The sequence below is a fragment of the Dipodomys merriami genome, unplaced genomic scaffold (assembly GCF_024711535.1).
Source record: "Dipodomys merriami isolate MVZ:Mamm:240054 unplaced genomic scaffold, mDipMer1.0.p SCAF_27, whole genome shotgun sequence".
NCBI lineage: Eukaryota > Metazoa > Chordata > Mammalia > Rodentia > Heteromyidae > Dipodomys > Dipodomys merriami.
Window position 1 is genome coordinate 16,725,922 of NW_027204159.1, and position 14,514 is coordinate 16,740,435.

At 48.2% G+C, this 14,514-nt stretch overlaps 1 protein-coding gene across 1 annotated transcript in view; it reads left to right on the forward strand.

Annotated features, from left to right (window-relative positions):
- The window catches only part of Ppargc1b (PPARG coactivator 1 beta), a 114,305-nt gene that overhangs the window by 993 nt on the left and 98,798 nt on the right, over positions 1-14,514 (forward strand). The window lies entirely within an intron of this gene.

The window sequence follows — 14,514 nt, forward strand, 5'->3', positions numbered from 1 at the left end:
GGCCCCGGGCGTGCGCCCCCTCCCGCTCCCCATCTCCCCCACCCTGCGCCTGTTGCGAGCATAAAGTTTGGCCCTGGAGTTACGAGCTTTCGCTCCGAGCGCCCGGCTGCGAGGCACCGGCCGGCTGCGGACGCGGCGGAGCCTAGGGGGAGACCTCGGGTGCGGGGCCGCGGCGGGGTGCGGACTGGAGTCGCGGGGCGGAACCCCACGGGGCGTGCGGGGGGCCGATCGGTACGGGGACTGGGAGTGCGGGTGCCGGCCCGTTTTGCATAACGCTGGGCGGGAGGGGGAGGCGGAGGGGCCGGGAGTGGGAGGGGAGAGGGAAACTTTGCTCGGCGTTCGACCTGCCCGTCTCCGGGCGGCGGCAGCTGTCATGAGACCGGGTGGGCGGGGAGAGGCTTGCACGCCGACTCCTTGCGGCGCGACGCGGCTCGCCCGGGGACGCCGCCGCCCCGAGCCTCCCGCGCAGCTCTGGGAAGACTCCGGGTGGTGACTTCAGGGCTGGCGGCCGGGACGGCACGGCGTAGCGGTGTGTCGCGGAGAGGAAGCCCGCCCCGCGCGGGAGTCGGCCGCCCCGAACCCACTGCGGACGCCTCTGCGTCGGGGAGCCGCGGGGCCGTGCGGTCGGTGGCGGGCGGGCGGGGTGGGCGCGCTCCAAGGGTCTCGCAGCGGAGGCCCGAGGAGCCGGTGGCTGGGGATCGTGCGTCTCCAGGCGGGGGGCACTGTGGGACGAGCGGGCTGCGGGGCTGCGCGCGCGGGTGTCGGCGTGTGCACACGCCGCGCGCGCCGGGCGCGTACCTTTACCTCTGACGAAACTGCGGTGGAGCTCCCGCCGAGGTCGCCGGGCTCCGTCACACGCCCGGCGCGGGTGTCAGCGCCCAGGGAAGGTCCCCGCCCCGGTACGCTAGGGCGCAGCGCCTGGGGACCGGGGGACTGGGCTGGGGAGGGAAGGGTAGAGTGGCTCCTGGGAAGACAGTGCCCCCCCTCCCTTTCTTGCACTTTTTTTGTGGCCTGGGGTCGCCTGCATGGAAGGCCAGAAATAGCCAGGGAGAGCCGTTGAGGAACGCTTCTATCGAGAATTGTCTCTTTTGGACACTGTTTGATCCACCAGGAATGAATTATTTGTCCTTTGAGCCGCCAGCTTAGCCTGCTACGCGGGGGCAATTTCACCCAGGCAAACTAGACAATTGGGTAATCAGGTGTCAGGAGAAGCTGTGTAGTGAAAGTTAATCTGGGACGTTTGCTTTTTTCCCCCCCTTACCCTAACCACGTGACAGGCGGAAGCTCTCCTGGTGATCTTTGAAAGCCCAACTTGGGAAATGTAATTGATAGGCCGAGCTTTGTAGCCACCCCTAGAAGGCTTTGAGAGCGGAGCCCAAAAAGGACCTGGGCGGGCCATCTCGTGCCTCCTCATTTTACAGTTGGAGCCAGAGGCTTCCAGGGGTGATCGGCTTGTGCAGGGTCACTCAGCCAGGGGGTGACAGAGCCACCCAGGGCTCCTGACTCCAGGTCCTGTGTGTTACCTCGAAATAGCACTGGACTTGGAGTCAGAAGGCCTGAGTGGAGTCGCTTTCCCCACCCGCTAGCTGAGTGAGCCTGCCGCAAGCCATTTTAACTCCTGGAACCTGCTTCCTCCATCTGTCAAATAGGGGCTGGTGGTGCCGCGGAAGCCCAAGTGTGGGGTGAGCTGTGTTTGCATGTGATATATCTGTTCCTGCAGTCCCTTCTTCCCCACAGCCCTTCTGTGACCCTTCCTTCCTCCATCCCTCCCATTGGGAGGTCGCTGGTGGGAAAATAGACTGTCTCTGTCCAAAAGATTTTGTTGTCTTTGGTGACTAACACGTTGTTAGTGAAAGAACTGTGTTTAGGAGACTTAACTTCTAGTCACTAGGGCCGAAGGGCAGAAAATTTAGTGGAATTGGGATTGTGAAAGTTTCTTGGAAAGGTTTAAATCATGTATTCCAAAGGACTTTGGGCTATTTTCACCTTTGCTTAGGTGATGGGCCTTTCTTTGCCCACCCATCCTGCATGGCATTCTCTTCAAGTAGGCCTTCCTGCTTGGCTTGCCCTGCTTTGTCTCCTGATTTTCATAGCCTGTTAAATAACTAATCACTTTTAGTGAGTCCTGTGTCCGTAAGATTCTGGAAGCTAGAATTATATCTACATCTTTGTGCCCACCTGTCTGTGTGGAAGCTGTTCTTTTGCTCAGCTCTTGGCTGGGCACATGAACTACAGACAGGGGTACGGCTGGGCCTTGCCAAGCAGAAGCTCCCAGGCTGGCAGGGGAGACAGCTGGGCAGCAACTGTGAAGAGAGGAATGCAGAGGGTTGCAGCTGTGGGGAAAAAGCTGATGCTCCCAAGGCATTGGTAAGCCCCCAGTAAATTCTGCTTGTATGAAGTCACTTGGGCACTTGAGATATTAGACAAATATGCCCAAGATGTCAGTGATGGAAAGAACTTTATAAATCACCTAGTCCTAATTCTTATTCTAAAATAATCACAATATTGTTTGCAAATATAGCCAAGCATTAAGGAAAAGTTTGAAATATGTAGTATTTTTAGGATAGACACTGTTTTCATATATTTTTTTCAAGACTTTTGTCTTTCCTATTCATATAGTTCATTTCTTTTCTTTGTATACTAAGCTGTGATTTGAAATCTTTGTAACCTGCTTTAGTTTGGTCCTCCAGACAGTGTGTCATGAATATCTCTCCCATCAGTAAATATTCTACTCTGTATCGTACTATCTTAATGGTTATGTAGTATCTCATTGAATGTTGAACCAGCATGTATTTATCTATTTATCCAGTCTCCTGTTACTCATTTAAGTTGTTTGCAATTTTTTGTTATCATATGCAATGCTGAAATGCATATTTGTTCTTTCCTTCATTGAAATTCCTAGAAGTGAAATTGCTCCATCAAAGGATCTGTGCAGGCATTTGGTCAACACATTTCTGGAACGGCCTTCTAGAAAGACTACTGATTTATACACTCACTGTCATTGTGTGTGAACAACTGGTTTCCCATATCCAGATAACTTGTGTTTTTTTTTTACCTTTTTGTTTGTTCATCAATAAATTTGTCATCTGGATTATTTGAATGTGTATTTCTTTGATTGTGATATTGAACTTGGCCCCTCAGGGGACTGTGGCTGCTTGTGTTCTGTTCCATGCGATGCCACGTTTGTGCACTTGGCCATTTTTGCAACTAGTATCTGGCCTCCTTATTGTAAAGGTGGAACTGAGCACCACATGGAAATGGGTAAATGACTTGAAGTCCTGAGGCACCCATGGGAGGTCTGGGTGTCAGAGAAACAGGCCAGAGTTCTCGCCTATGCTGGAGCAGGTTGAAGTATAGCCCTGGTAGCAAACATTTGCCCACTTTTCACCTGCATGAGACCAGGGGAGTAACTTCTTCACCTGAGTTCAGTTGGGGACATGATCCCCAGAGGCCCTAGGCTTTACTTTCCCCAGGCTGCTTGGCTAGTGCTAATGATCAAGATGCCTATGAAAAAAGCACAGGCCCAGCAGCTGGGCCCTGTGGGCTCAGATTTCCCTTTGCCTTTGGGCCTCTTCTCTCCAGCTGGTAGGGGCCAGCCAAGAGCTCTACTAGGCTGCCATGAGTCACTCTCTTCCTTTCCTCCCTGAAATAATAGCTGGAGTACTGGCCTGAGTCAGAAGCAGCCTCCCAAATGGGGCCTTAGGCTTGGAAGTGAGGTCACGACAGGAGCACTGCAGCGCTAACAGCTGTCTTCTTCATTTCCATCACCACGACATTTATATAGCACCCGCAGGATCCTGTGCACTCTGCCAGCTTTCTCTATGTACAAAGGTTCTGTACAGTGTAGGTGCTATTTTACAATTCTATGGTTTGTTTGAGTGCTCACTGAAGAGCTAGGGTTAGTGGATGGTGTGCCCCTACTGTAAGCTTCCTGAAAGCAAGAAGCTGTTTTCCTGGTAATCTGAGCCACCAAAGGCATGTTGAGAAGAGAGAAGACAGAACTGTAAAGCCTAAGCCTCATGTGTTATTTTATTTTTTTAATTGTGCCAGTCCTGGGGCTTGAACTCAGGTCCTGGGCGCTGTCTCTTTTTTTTGTTCAAGGCTAGGCTAGCACTCTACCACTTGGGCCAGAGCTCTACTTCTGGCTTTTTAAAATTTTGTTGGTCATGGGGCTTGAACTCTGGGCCTGGGTGCTGTCCCTCAACTCTTTAGCTCAAGGCGAGTGCTTGATCACTTGAGACACAGCGCCACTTCTGGTTTTCTGGAGTTTTACTGGAGGTAAGAGTCTCACTGACTTTTATGCCAGGGCTGGCTTTGAACTGCGATCCTCAGATCTCAGCCTCCTGAGTAGCTAGGATTACAGTTATGAGCCACCGACGCCTGGCTACTTCTGGCTTTTTTGGAACTAAATATCTCATAAATTTTGTTGCCGAGGCTAGCTCTGAACCTGAATCCTCAGATCTCAGCCTTTTGAGTAGGTAGGATTATAGGCATGAGCCACTGGTACCCAGCTAAGCCTCAGTTTCTTAATCTGTGAAATGGGGATAATACACTCTATGTAAAATGAGTGTTGACCTGCTGCCTATAAAACTTGGAACCCTCTCTTTGGAGCACTTTAGGATGATAGAATTAAATCTAGAACTAACTCCTGTACCCACTCCTGTGGTAGTACTGAGGATTAAATTTAGGGTCTTGTGAGGCAAACTACACTTACAACTTGATCCATACCCCCAGTCTGTGTAATCATGTACTCACACACACACACACACACACACACACACACACACACACACACACATGAAACATATTTATAAGAGTGGTTGGAACCCAGATGAAATTATTCAGAAGAGAATGTACAAGGTAGCCAAGTTCCTCAGACTTGTCCCATAAACACTGGGTTGGTGAAGAATCATTTGGGTTGGAGTGACTTCTCTTCTCTCTCTTCTGGCCTAGTGTTTGTGAGGAGTGGATGCAAACCAAATGACTATATGGATTTATATATCTGTTCTCATTTAGGTTATGTTAAATGTCACTTAGAAGATCACTCCAAGATATTAAGCCCCATGAGAGCAAGGATTTTTGTTTATTTGATTCATATTCTTTTCTTTTTTTTTCTCAGTTGTGGGGCTTGAACTCTGGGCCTGTGTACTGTCCCTGAGCTCTTCAGCTCAAGGCAAGTGCTCTACCACTTGAGCCATAGTACCACTTCTGGTTTTCTGGTGGTTTATTGGAGATAAGCGTCTCATAGACTTTCCTTCCTGGACTGGCTTTGAACCACAGTCCTCATATCTCAGCATCCTGGGTAGCATGAGCCACCGACTTTTTTTTTTTTTCTCTACTGAGAATAGCCAAGTATCTGGTTCACAGGAGATGAGATGTTTTCATCCTCATTAAGTGAACCTAAATACTCACCCTCTAAACTTCTTCAGGGTATGTACTATTTCTCATTTTGTATCTGCAGTTCAAGAGTGCTTGGGAAGGGGTTGAGTAGAAAGGGCTGTGGAATGAATGGAATGGCCTCTGGTATCCTCCTCTCTATCATCTTAATGAATTTAAATCTTGCTTGAAAGCCCATAAGCCAGCCATCCTGCCTCTGTGTGTGTATGTGTGTGTGTGCGTGCGTGTGTGTGCATGTGTGTATCTGTGTATGTGTATATCAGTTCTGAAGCTTGAACTCGGGGCCTGGGTGCTGTCCTTTAGCTTTTTTTGTTCAAGGCTGGCCTTTTATCATTCAAGCCATACTTCAATTTTCAGCTTTTTGCTTATTAATTGGAGATGAGAATCTTACAGACTTTCCTGCCTCAGCTGGCTTTAACCCATGATCCTCATATCTTTGCCTCTTGAGTGGCTAGGATTATGAGCATGAGCCACTGGAACCTGGCCTGTTCTTCTTACACCCAAGTACAGAAATGCCTTTTACCACCCATGGTTATCTGGACATCTTTTGGTGCTGAACATAGACTGAAGGCTCTGGAAGGGTGAGTGAGAAAGTTTTCTTCCCAGACCAGTGTATCCTGATTACATTGGATGAAGACTAGTTGAGACAATGCCTGTAAAGTGTTCAAAAATGTTTGAACAATAGTTCATAGTAAGCCCCCAAGCTTCCATCACCAGATGCCACCATTACCAATGTGTGGCCCCTCTCACTCTATCCTCCACACACTACATTGTGTATGACTATGTCATGTGTCTCTCTGAAGAGACTTGAGGCTGTGGCATGGGTTATTCCCAGTGACTTAGGAACGTTGGTCCTGTTCTCAAATTGAGGTACAAAAAAAGTGGATCCGTTGTTTGAAGTATAATAGCTCATAAATAGTTAACCCAGGATTTGAACCCCACCTAGTGTCATGGTAGACCAAGTAGGCCCTTAGAGACCCACCCACCTTTTCCAGAAGAGAGTGTGTGAGGTGACAGAGAGGCCCAGGCACCTGATTCCCTGGCCAACACTTGTCTAGCACCAGACTTCGTGTGTGTGTGTGTGTGTGTGTGTGTGTGTGTGTGTGTGTGTGTGTGTGTGTGTGTGTGTGTGTGTGTGTGTGTGTGTGTGTGTGTGTGTGTTGGCTCTGAGAGAGGTCAGGGTGGGTGTCCTTTGAGAAACACTGGTGCCTGCAAAGCCTGGGCTTTGGGTGGCCGTTGGAACTAGGGCAGGTCTCCAGGGACCCTGGATGTGTTTCTTGTAGTTGACTCCCAACCCAGGACCATGCAGTGAGGGAGGTAAGTGGGGATGTGGATGGCGTTCTGTAGCCTGCTTCCCAGAGCTCAGAGGAGAGGCTGTCCTAAGATCACAGGTGGAGCTGGGCACAGGGCCTGCAAGCTCATGGTGACAGCCTAACTCTCAGGTTCTTTTCCTGTCTGAGAGTTGCTATCTGAGTCTAGAGTAGAAGACCGTGGAGACTTTACAAATGGGAGGGGAAAGTCATTGATTAATTATCCCCAAAGGCCTGCAATTACTGCTGGGGGTTTTACTAGGAAAATAAACATTTGCTCTAATTGTTTAGGTGAGTGTGAGGGCTCTGAGTCTAGGGTTGGGCTCCCTGGGATAAAGTCTTAGTGCTTGGGCAAGAGCTTCTGGTGCCTTGGCCTTTTCTTTTCCCAAGTGAGGCTGAAAATAGCACGAACTTTACAGGGTTGTGGACTGGCCTAGTGGCTTACACCTGTGATCCCAACTACATGGAAAGTAGAGATCCGGAGAATCACTGTGGGAAGTGAGTCTTGGCAAAAAGTTAGTGAGACCTCATCCTAACAAGCTGAGCATGGTGGCATGCGCCTATCATTCTAGTTACTTAGGGAGGCATAGGTAGGAAGATTGAAATGCAGGCCAGTTTCTGGGTAAAAACAAGACCAGAGACCATGAATTCAAAAGCTCTTCCCTTCCCTAGTCCCTCAATGCCACCCAAAGGGTTTTAGTGCAGATTAGTTGAGGTTCAATTGATAGTGGTCCTGAGTATTAAGAAAAGATAAATGCAGGCCCAGAGGTCTAGGTCCACAATCCTGCCTTGCCTGAGACAGTAGCTGCTAAAGAATCCCATCTTGCCTTAGTAGCAATAGCAAAACTGACTTCCAGACAAATAAATCCAGCTAGATCCCACTTGAAAAGAGGAGGTAGTGGCCAAGAACTAAGTCTGGGCTTTGGAGCTTTAACTGCCTAAAGTTTTAAAATCAGGGCTGTACCATTTACTAGCTGTGTGACCTTGAGTAAGAGTCTTCATCTCTCTGACCATGTTGCATATGTCAAATTGGGAACTTATATTCTTTTTTTTCCCCTAGTCTTGGGGCTTGAACTCAGGGCCTGGGCACTGTTCCTGAGCTTCTGTTGCTCAAGATTAGCACTCTACCACTTGAGCCACAATACCACTTCTGGCCTTTTCTGTTTATGTGGTACTGAGGACTTGATCCCAGGGCTTCATGAATGTTAGGTGAACATTCTACCACTAAGTCACATTCCCAGCCAGGAACTTATATTCTTGTAGGATGACTTAAGGTAACTGCAGGCTTGTAACACTGTTCAGCAAATGGCAGTCTCTTCAATGATGACAATGACAGTGGTATAAAACATAAGACACAAAGATCAACTTGAGTTTTCTGGGTGTTGGGAGTACTATAGGGAGTACCATCTTGCTTCATGTTCTTACCTTGAACTAAAGAAACAACCTGGAAACAGATGTGACTCAGCTGGGACAGGCTGAGACCCTTGGTTGCCATGTGCCTGCTAGCAGAGGACTCCACTGTCTGGGACCTACTGTCTGGGCACTCAGCTGTTGGCCGAGATGGCTGCTCTTCGGCAGGTCTGCAGCCGTATTTCCTTCCTTGTGATTGCAGTTGCAGCAGCCGGCCCACGAGTCGCTCCCTGATGTTGCCATGGCAAACATCCTTGGCAACGGGGCTGCTTGCGCCTTTATTTCTGGTCTCAAGCTCTTTGCAGGGAAGTGTGGGACCCAGAACACTGGGGAGGGTTCTGCCCCGGCTCTTGGGCTCTGAGGCTGACCTGGCTTTCATGCTGCTAGCCAGCTCAGGCACAGCAGGGCTTAATACATCTGCAGCACATCCTGTATAACCAGGAGAAACAGACTCATGGGTAAGGCATTCCAGAACTCAAATGCCCATCCATCCACCCATCCATCTATCTGTCAAGTACTGTGTGTGTGACCGTGTAGGCCACGCTGTGCCTGCTGCAGCAAAGGCAGAACAGCATGATATTCTTAATGTGAATCCAGGCACTAGGTGTTCCCAGCCTCCTTCATCTTCAGCCAAATCTTTCAGCAGCTATGCGGAGGGAGTCACAGTTGCTAGTGAGCCTTCTCTAAGAAACCAGCCCTTGCTAGCTGCTAGTGGCTCATGCCTGCAATTCTAGCTTCTCAGGAAGATGAGATCTGAGCATCATTGTCCAAAACCATCCAGCCAGACAAACTGAGAGGCTCTTATCCAACGAACCAACAAAAAGCTAGAAGTGGAAGGGTGGCTCAAGTGTTACAGCACCAACCTTGACATTAAAACAACAAGAGAACTAACAAGAGCTTGAGGCTCTGAGTTTCAGCCCTAGTACTTGGGGAAAAATAAAGGAGAAGGAGGAGGAAAAGGAACAACCAGCCCTTTCAAGAAGAAAAGAAGAGGTTGGGTACCCTGGGGCTCATGCCCGTAATCTTCACCACTCAGGGGGCTGAAATCTGAGGATTGAGGTTTGAAATCAGCTCAGTCAGAAAAGTTAGTGAGACTCTTATCTCCACTAAACTACCAAAAAGTGGAGCTATGGCTCAAGTGGTAGAGTACTAGCCTTAAGCAAAATGAAGCTGAGTGACAGCACCCAGACTCTGAGAGTTCAGGTACCAGGAGTGGCAAATAAATAAATAAAGAGGCCAAGGAGAAGGAGGAGAAACTATCAGCCAGAAGAAGGGGGAGAGGGAGGATGAAGAAAAAGAAGCAAAGAAGCAGCAATAGCAAATAGGACTTTCCAGAAAATGGCTCTCCTAGCTCCTATGCTAAATTCTCCAAGGAACCCCATGAAGCAGTCCTCGCAATTGGGTAGATTGAGGCTGAGCAGCATTGGAATAGTTTTGCTGTTCCTCCTCTCGTGGGCCCTAGGGGGCTCCTCTTTTTTTTTTTTTTTGTCGGTCTTGAACTCTGGTCCTGGGCGCTGTCCCTCAGCTCTTCAGCTCAAGGCTAGCACTCTACCACTTGAGCCATAGCACCACTACCAGTTTTTCTGGTGGTTTATTGAAGATGACTCTCACAGACTTTGCTTGCCCAGGCTGGCTTTGAACTGTGATCCTCAGATCTCAGCCTCCTGAGTAGCTAGGATGACAGGCATGAGCCATGACCCCTGGCTCCCAGCGGCTCCTCTCAAGAAGTATATGCCTCCCTTTATGCACGTTATATGTTTATATCTTTATATATACGCTTATACCTTTATGTTTCATCTCCAGATACATCTTTCAAGGCCCAGCTCAAGTGCCACTTTCTGAAATCCCTCTCTTAGAAGTGCTCCCTTTGCTGTGATCCAGTCGGTTAACTGCATCCCTAGCCTTTTGTGTTCCTTGTTACACTGGTGAGGTTTTGTTTCCTTTTGGGGGGAGTGCTGGTACTGGGGTTTGAACTCAGGGCCTAGGTGCTGTGCCTCAGCTTTTTTTGCTCAAAGCTAGTGCTCTACCACATAAGCCAGAGCTCCACTTTATGTTTTTGGTAGTTAACTGGAGATAAGGGGCTCTTAGAATTGTCTGTCTAGGCTGGCTTTGAACCATGATTCCCAGATCTCAGGCTCCTGAGTAGCTAGGATTATAGGTGTGAGTTTTCTTTTTCATTTTTGTGATGCTAGGAGTAGAGTACTCTAAGCAGGCTTTCTACACTGAGCTGAACCTCCAGTCCTGCCCTGGTGAATTTTTATCCACCCGTTAGCCACCTCAGAACACACAGACACAGACAGGGAAACTGTTTTATGAGGATAGGTTTAATGTCCTGGTGAGGAGTTTGACTTGGCAGGTAGTGAAGCATCAGCCAAAGATTTCGCCATCATGGCCATCATTATCATTATTAACAGTAATCATGCAAAATCACTACCATTTAGAGGTTGCTTGTTATGTGTCAGGCCTTAGGCTAGAACCTTCAGATGGATTAGACTTGTCTAATCCTCGGTCTGCCAGTGAGGTTGGTACCCTGATAAATGAGAAGGCGAACTTAGGGAATCACAATCACTTTCTCCAAGCCACCTGGGAAGGCAGCCACAGGGCTGGGATGTGAACCTAACCCTGCCAGCCTCAAAGCACAGGGTCCTGACCACCTCAGTGTGGCTAATCTAATGAGGTACACAGAAGCCCCTGAAATGGGCTGACAGGGCATTAGTGGCATAGCCAGGGCACCGGGGAGGCCAGACTTGCCTCCATGGTAGGGCTTAGGATAAATGAACTACATGGGAGAGGCTTCCCCAGATGAAACAGAGGTGTAGAAGATTTGGGAGATGAGTTGTATAAGGAAAAATGTCCTTTTCTTCAGGGCCTGCTTGTGTGCCAAGTCTGTTCTTAACCTTAAGGTTTATTAACCAATGCACAATGGTTCTCCACTTGTTGTGATCTTACTTTGTGTGTTTCCTCTTCCATAGTTTCTTCTCCATCTTGTCAGGACTGGAATTCTCCAGGGGAAAAGGATGTGTAAAGCTAGCCCATCATCAAATCTCCCTCTGCCTGCATGGTGTCAGGCACACTACAGGCCCCCCAATAAACCCTTTATGAGTGAAGAAGTGCTGATTTTTCAGAAGGTGTACTTGACATTCACCTGGCTCCAGAGGCTCCTTCTCTGGGCTTGGAGCTGTGCTGGGGAGAACGTGAAAATATTGTTCCCATCACATCAGGGGCTCTGCCCTTGTCCCTGAGATAAGCCTTGTACACAGGGGAATCAAAAGCATTCGGTGACGCCTCCTCAGCTCCCTATCAGAACACACCTCCGAGGGGGTGGTTCTTGGTGGAAGGTTAAACCATGTTAGGAACCCAGCTCATTGCCCAGGACAGCATTCTGCTCCCAGTGGGGAGGGGCTCAGAGTTTCAGGAATCTTCAATACTGTCCAATGTCCTTCCCCTCCAGGGAGACTGAAACCAGCTCCTTCCATGGGGCCTCATTGCACATTGCCCAACTGATTATTCCAGAGGGACACACAAGGCTGGTCTCCACTCAGGCAGAACAACAGGGGTCCAAAGAAGTGAAAGGGCATGGGAGGACTTGGGGAGCAGTGGCCACAGCTTTTATATTAATTCTGTGTTATATTCTTGCTGGGAATTCCCTTTCATAATCCATTCCAAACCTTTCCCACATAGGGCCATTTTGCTCTAATTTTCACATGGTTTGAACAGGCCTGGTCATCATATTCCCACACTCATCGTAGGCAGTACATCTGTTCCATCGGTGTGTTTCTGTATAGACCTCGGGTGAGTAGTGGGGTTTTATCAGTGGCAGAAGCAAACAGCAGCATCCATGCCAACATGGGACCATTTAGTAAGGGAGCAAGCGAGCCAACACTCCCCTCTGCTCCTGACTGTGTTACGATATAACACAGTCAGGATTCAGTAACAAGAAAGGGCAAAACGAATTGGTCATGCAGTATACCATTCCTGAGGAAAGGTATATGCCATTTAGTATTCTCTGAGAAGTAAAGAAATGTGAAGTACACTTTGCTACTGCCATCTAAAAAAGCATAAAAAAGTCTTAGCCTTCTAAGTTACTTCTAAACTTTGCTTATTATAAGCACACATTATTCCTTGATGATGCCAGATGAATAGGGGCTTAGACTAGGCATAAACCTTTCTTTCAAACTTAATATAGTCTGGAGTGAGATATTGTCTCCCAGCTCCCCAAGGCTGCTGAAGGCAGTGCAAAAAGCTGATTGGAACAAGAACAGGGTAAAGTGTATAGTGAATTGTGGAGCCTGGTCCTCAGAGTCAAACTGTCTGGGTCAAACCTCAGCTTTATGATTTTTTTTAGCTGTGTGATTTAAGGAATTAGATAGCTACTCTGTGCTGTAGTTAGCCAGTTCCCAAATGAGAGTAATGATAGGACTTTCCTTCCAGGCTTGGGAGAGCTAATCAGTAGTTCTCAGCCATGAGAGCACACCAGAATCAACAATGGAGTGAAAACATTCATAATTACACATCTGGCATTGCCCCAGGCCTCTTGAATGAGAAGCTTTGTGCACTGGCTCTCAAGCTTCTGTGTCTTAAAAAGCTTGCTTTAATGTCCTAAAGTCAGATACTATTTGTGGAGTGTCTGACAATACTGCTTAACGGTTGGTTCTTTCCATAGTTTGTCTTTTCTACCTGATTTTGGAGCACAGGATAGCATTTAGTTTATTAATGACTAGGCAAATAACAGAAAAAGCCTCTGTGTGTGTGTGTGTGTGTGTGTGTGTGTGTGTGTGTGTGTGTGTGTGTGTGTGTGTGTGTGTGTGTGTGTGTGTGTGTGTGTGTGTGTGTGTGTGTGTGTGTGTGTGTGTGTGTGTGTGTGTGTGTGCTGATTCTGGGGTTTGAACTCAGGGCCTCATACTCTTACTTAGTTTTTTTGCTCAAGACTGGCACTCTACCACTTGAGTAATGCTTCCACTTCCAGTTTTCTGGTAGTTAGTTGGAGATTTTTCTGCCAAAGATAGTCTTCCTGTCTCAGCCTCCTGAGTAGCTGGCGCTTGCCTCAGAAAGTGCCCTCATCTAGTACCTGAGGAAAAGCAGGTGGCTTTCCTTTTTGACATTTCTATTTGACCTTTGTAAAATCCTATGTAGTAGGCAAGAGGAGAGCATTCCTGTTTTACAGATAGAGAAGTGAAGTTCGGGGGTTGGGGGGTTGCAACTAACAGGTTTTCTAATATTTGTCTTCATCTTAAGTCCACCTTCCTCGATTCTCAGCCACACACCCATGTATGGGGCAACATGTGTGACAGGGGTCAGGATTAGAGAGAGAGCGAAGAAGAGGTGACATTGCCCAAAAAGAAATGTACTCATTACCTGACTGCTGACACAGTAACCCCTCTGTGCATCACTTTTATAATAAGAACAACAAAAAAATGAGTGGGTAGGAAGGGGGAAGGGAAGAAAGAGCCAGAGAGAATGCCTGACATCTGCAGATCCTCAAACCAGTGTTCATTTGATTTTTCAGGACCCTTAGAGACCAAAGGGTGTGGGTCATATAATTTCGGGCTTTACAGTGGCTTAGGGGCAGCAGTAAGTGGGGTCCACTTGTGGTGCCCATTGACTGTCCCCCTGGCTGCATACGCATGTGCTGTGAGGGTCCAGTGGGCTCGTGATTGAGAGAAGTCTTAGCTGCTGTCCTGAGATGTGCTTGCTTTTCCCTCTGCCTGGGATTTTTTTTTTTCCTGAAATACTTTTGGGCCTTCTGTAGGTCCTTAGGTGTCATCTTCCTCAGTGAAGCCTTCTCTGACCCTCCTGTTCACCTTACTGTCTACCCAAGACCAGCCTCTTACTTTATTTTCTTTTATTTTGCCAGCCCTGGGGCTTGAACTCTAGGCCTGGGCACTCAGGCTTGTCCCTGAGCCTCTTTGTGCTCAAGGCAAGCACTCTACCACTTGAGCCACAGCACTACTTCTGGCATTTATTGGAGATAAGAGTCTCATGGAGTTTCCTACCCAGGCTGGCTTCTTCAAACCCATGATCCTCAGATCTCAGCCTCCTGAGTAGCTAGGTTTACAGGTATGAGCCACCAGTGCCTGGCTTGGCCTTTTGTTTCTTTAACATGGCTCTCCAGGACAGTCTGTTAACATTAGTTCCTTGGCTGCCTCCTACTGCTGGTACCCAGAGCACCCCTCAGTTCTAGACCTGGGCCCGGCACCTGCATCTTGCTTACTGTTTCACTTCTGTATTTTTTTCAATTGGTGCTTTATTATGGAAAAACACACAGAATACAAAATTTACCATCTTAGCTATTTTTCAGTAGCATTAAATATATTCACAATGTTGTGCTCAAGTACTACCATTGGCCTCAAATATTTTTACTTTTTTGATTTTTTCCTAGGGCCAGGGTTTAAACTCA